This window comes from Sinocyclocheilus rhinocerous, unplaced genomic scaffold, assembly GCF_001515625.1.
Source record: "Sinocyclocheilus rhinocerous isolate Xijiao unplaced genomic scaffold, SAMN03320098_v1.1 scaffold1337, whole genome shotgun sequence".
Lineage (NCBI taxonomy): Eukaryota > Metazoa > Chordata > Actinopteri > Cypriniformes > Cyprinidae > Sinocyclocheilus > Sinocyclocheilus rhinocerous.
Window position 1 is genome coordinate 26,104 of NW_015631709.1, and position 5,868 is coordinate 31,971.

Below are 5,868 nucleotides of genomic sequence, written 5' to 3' on the forward strand. Positions count from 1 at the left end.
TTAATGTTGTTCTTCTTTGTTTCTGTTGTTGAACGCCGCGCACAAATGACGTCGCTGTCGAATGGCTTACGTCACTTCTTAGTACACACTGTCGGTGCGAATGCAACCCTTTAAATGGTACTGGGAAATAGTTTGCGCAAAATCGTCCCAGTACTTTAGTACTGTACATTTAGTTCTGGAACTAAAGCGGTGCGAAAGGCCCTATTGATGTTCAATTACATTTTCTGATTTGTGACATTACTTTTTAAGTAATGCTAAAACACTGCTGGTCACTTTCAGAAGTTGTAGTGATTCTTTATTTTCCAAGAAAGAATGTGAAACAAATTGGTTATATAATTTTCATTTTTAAATATTTTAAAATATCATTTAAATTGATTTTACACACTTTAAGCAATATCGTATCGCATATCAAATATCGCATTTTTTAACAAGATGTCGCATATCGCCTTTTTCTTCAATATCGCACAGCCCTAACGGCAGCATAGGCAAACAAATTGTCATCACATTTCTATGGTGCCGAAAAGCATGGAATACACCCATACAAAAGGGTTTTGCATTAGACGCAAATAAATTAAAACAGCGACAGTAACACACTTGCTCTTTCTGAGTCCATCATTTGTGCTGTGCAGTGGGGTATGTGAATTAATTTCTTGTTTATTAAGCTATTGTATTGAACTATCACATTTGCAAACTCCCTTAATAATTATTAAAAGCTGTCACTCTCCTTAGTTTATTGTGATCTGTGGGCGCAAACAGTCTATAAGAGAGCATGCAGTACTGCATTGAGTTCTCTTTAACTTCAAATAAGCAAGACACAAGCACGTGCAAGTGATATATGCTGTCATCTACTGTCATGGCGACATAAGCGCGGAACCTGCAGGAATGAGTAGAATTATGTATATACAAGTCCTGCTCTGTGTTCTCCGCTAATAATTACCCAACTGTGAATGATGTAAGCAGCATCACTATGTTGTCACTGAGAAGCTGCATCCATTGCAGGGATGATTTTTGGTGTGGCGGCCCACCACAGTAGAATGAATGTAGCAGAAACATTGTAACAGCAACACTAATTTAATTAATTTAATTAAACTAATTTAATTCCACCCGACCTGTTTGACATGAAAACCGCGACCCCAACCACTCCTGCCTTAAATCGTCCACATGAGGTAGATAAACTCATTAAAACTTTTATTTTAACTGAGACGTTTTGTTCATTTAGGTTTTAGTAAATCAAATTTGACCTTGTTGTTTGCAACTATGGCAACACCCGACCATGACCGCCCTGCGATTTCACCGCTTGCCACGTCCTGTGTGAAAGTGCCTTTAAATGGTCTTCAGAAAGCGTGAACACAAGCACAGGGCCATTTGAAAGCAGCTGCCTATCAGCAAACACCCATGCCTGTCACCCGTCTGACCCGCACCACACCCAACATATAAAATTTTTTATTCCACCTGTTAAATCAATTTTAGCAGTTCACCCATCAGGTACCCGCATGCAGGACTCTGCTGTAGTCAACTATTCATTGCTCACCTCAACTTCAAAATAGTAACCCCGGGTCCTCCTTGAAAAGAGCTGGCAAGAGCAGAATTGATGCTTCCAACTGTAGGCCTTTAAACAAAATAACATCATTAGGTTGACATAACATGGTGGATACTTTTACCCAATACTTTTATTTTTGTTTTTTAAACATTCATTACTGTGTAAGACAGTTACGATCTCAGGCAGATAGCTAGTGTGTCATCTAAGCAGTGGTGATTTAATTGCCTTTTTTCACTCTGCCATCTTCATGGTCATCAATTATGCGCCTGAACTTCTCCTTCAGGGGACTCCGTGAAACTTGAAGGATTTGAGGTTCCATTACAGACAGCTTTGTGAGAATTTGTTGGTCCACGTCAACATTGGTGTGGTCTCTCAGATCCCAAAGGAGCTTATGTTAAGATGAAGGCAAAAAATAAAATGGCATGTAATAAAACAGTAATAATTAAGTTGGAAATTGACATACTACTGTACATACCATTTTGGCCAGTCTGAAACACGGAAACTCAGATGAGAATCTCCTCTGTGCAGTGTTGGGACACAAAATTTCTCCGGTAGCATTTTATCAGTGCCATCCTTTCTTTGAGAAGCTCTATGTTTCGTCGAAGCTTCTCCGTTTCCTCCTTTATTATTCGCAGATGTTCCCTGATGCTTCGTTCGTCTTCTCCTGCATCAACCTATTGGGGTAATTAAATTTTAACAAATGGGGGCTTTCAATACAATGTGACAAAAAAGATGACGTGCTAAGGTCATCCATTCATTGGACAGAAATTCTCAAGCAGGGAAAAAACAGGAAGTGCAAAAACAGGCTAATCATGGAGATCTTTTGTAGTGCAATTTTTATTCTTTTACTGAATAATACATCATTCGTAACTGTAAAGGGTCCGTTTTTATTTGTGCACTCACAATATCAAGAAAACGTTGTGTTGTTCTAAAATAAAGAAAACTAATAGGATGCCCCTATTATGGGTAATGAAAGGTACATATTTTGGTTTTGGGATTCCCCAATAGCATGCAAGGTCAAAAAACACGTTCATTGTCTTATAATATGCATTTATTTTTAACTTACTTGCTCAACGACTCCCAAACGATTCGCTCAACTATTCATTTTTCCAAACCCCTCCTTTGCTTGACTCTAATCTGCGGGGATTAGTCCGATTGGTCTCATATTCATTTCATCATGAGCCTGTAATGCCTGATTGTCAGGGTCTAGGATAGATAGAGGACTCAGATGCAGAGTTGTGAGAAAGGAGATTCTTTATTCTCGCCACAAAACACAAAATAACATAAACAATAGTTAATTGCTGCTCAGGTGAGCAGAGATTCGAGAGCTGGCCGGCAGACACTGCGGACCACTCGAGCTGCTGGATCTCCGTACTACGAGTCCTTAAGCACAGGAGAACAGAGGGTCAGACACTGATGCTTGCACTCATAAGTTACACAAAACACGAGCAAGGACAAAACAATCTACTCACGACGAAGGACAGACAGGCAGAGACATATAAGGGAGTGGGGGAATGAGCGACAGGTGGGGGAGAGTCAGCTCGTGATCCGCGAACCCCCGCTGCGAGATCAGCGCTGATTGCCCAGACCACGAGCTACCGAACATGACAGGACAACACAGACCGCAGGGGAAGCCGAGAAGGCACCCTGCACCGTGACAGTTTCATTGACCATTTGTCAAATCCGGCAAAGGAAAGTGTTTCAGGCCCTATTTTGTACCGTATTTGTGGAAGCACATTAAAGTTGTCAGGTTCCATTTCTTTTATCTCCCTTTCTTTATTAATGCTTTCTTTGGAATCATTATTATGAAGGTATTACATTGCAGGACATCCAGTATATAAGCAGATTAAATGTCTTGTGAGTCACTTCAGACGCACATAAAACATGCAATGCCTTCTCAGGCAGATCCAGTCTTGCCCTTTTAACAAAAAAAGGTATATTATCTTGTTCCAAACTCACATGATTTTTTTTTTCTTTTTTCTGTGGAACACAAGAAAAGCGCAGACTCTCTATTTGTTTCTATAATGGCTGTAACTATTACTAGGCAATGATGAGAACATGTCAGTATTGTTCCTTTATCTTAACTTATGTTTTCACCCTATCAGGAAGTGCAAAAACAGGCTAATCATGGAGATCTTTTGTAGTGCAATTTTTATTCTTTTACTGATTTGGTGTTATCAGATAGCCTACAGTTGGCTGCCTACTAATGCAATATGAAGAAACTTATGAGCATCAAATGAGACAATGTCATACGATGTTGTAATTACGACTTGCCGAAAATAAAATCTATAGATATAAAATACTTAAAGCATATCAAAATGTTAGTTTAAACATTTAACCTAGATAAATGTGCGCTATTAGGCGCATATCCAATGGTTTGTGTCGAGAGTGGAAGCTGAAGCGCGCTTCAGGACATCAGTGGAAACAAATTAAATAAGCTGTAATTGTTGCTCATAAAGGTAAGTATAATACATCATTCATAACTGTAAAGGGTCTGTTTTTATTTGTGTGCATTCACAATATCAAGAAAACGTTGTGTTTTTCTAAAATAAAGAAAACTAATAGGATGCCCCTATTATGGGTAATGAAAGGTTCATATTTTGGTTTTGGGAGTCCCCAACAACAGGTTGACATGCATGCAAGGTCAAAAAACACTTTCATTGTCTTATAATATGCATTTATTTTTAACTTACTTGCTCAACGACTCCCAAACGATTCGCTCAACTATTCATTTTTCCAAACCCCTCTTTTGCGTGACGCTAATCTGCGGTGATTGGTCCGATTGGTCTCATTTTCATTTCATCACGCCTGTAATGCCTGATAAAGCAGCTTTTGTGCAGTGCTGCTGTGTAAAGCGTTACCGGGGAAACAGCTATTTTTCCATATGCTCCAAAAGCGTGGCACCTAGTGGCAATGAATTTGCATTTACATTCAACCAACACGAAAAGACCAACAAGTGGGCAGGCAATATGCTAATGCTTCATGTTGACGTCAATATGAAACGCTTGGGATTCGTTTTAAAAACGATTTGTTTCAATGATTCAAAGTCAACTCTTTCTTTAGAGAGACAATAACTTTATACACGGTGCACTTTCAGATTTAAAACTTTGCAGGATGTTTTCATTCACTTAGAGCTGTGTTACACACTGCATGAACAGACTGTGTGCAATCGCGATCTCTCCGTGCTTAAAGTAGAAATTATTTCTCTTTGCTCATGGATTAAACTTTGTCAAAAGTTATCAACCATTCAGAATAGATCCACGCCTGATCGATGAAAATCCTACTATAAATTTTATTGGCTGTAAGTGAAATGCACCGGAAAGTCTTTCAACAATCAAAGATGGAACTTTAATATCTTTACAATGTAAGTTTATGCTAGAAATGTTTTGGAATGGGATATTTGTCTGATTTGTACATATAAATATCCTAGCCTGTCCAACTGTATCACTACATTGTACAGACATTAGGGTCAAAGCCATCTGATGTTCCATTTATCTAAATAAATAGGTCTAACATACAGTATATGGCTCTTAAATCACTGCTTATAATAATTCAGTGTTGTCGTATTTAAAATACCTCAACTGAATTGAGGTCATTTGTTTTATTATTTTATTATTGAATGTGTACTTGTCTTTTTTTGCTAATTCAATTCAGTTTGAAATAGGGCTGAACGATTAATTGCATTTCCGATAATATCGCTGCGATTACACTCGGTCACGTGACACGCGAGAGTAAAGAGGTGTGTTCGACTTGAAGATCGATTATGGCAAGCAGTCTTAGCTTAAATTGTTCCCAGCGATACTCGTCGTAATTGCATTTTTACTAGTAAGAATTCAGTTAGAGAGCTCTATAATTAAATTCTTACTAGTAACAATTATGATTAGAGAGCTCTATAATTCAATTATTACTAGTGTGGGATTACAAATTTAAGAATCTGTTTAAAATATGCTGATCCTATGTTCAGACATAGCATTACATGAAAAACTAAGGTGAAGTACATTGTATTTAGCATTTAAGGTAAATTACATCTGACAAATGATTTATCTTTAAGCAAAGTGTAGCAAGAGGTTCCTGTCTGTTACTGTTCTCTTATTGTTAGTCAAATGAACCAGATTACTGAGAATATCACCTTTTGTTTGTAATGGCTCTTGGTGCCTCTGCCCCAGTCTTTGAGTAGTTATACTGATTGAATTAGGACTGTCAGACTGATTGGATTAGCACCTATGCATTTGAATGACACTGTTATGCTGATGAGATCAAGGCTGGGAAAATGCCGGTGATTTGGCTGATTGCCTGTACTTAATTTGCATGCTATGGGTTAGATTGTC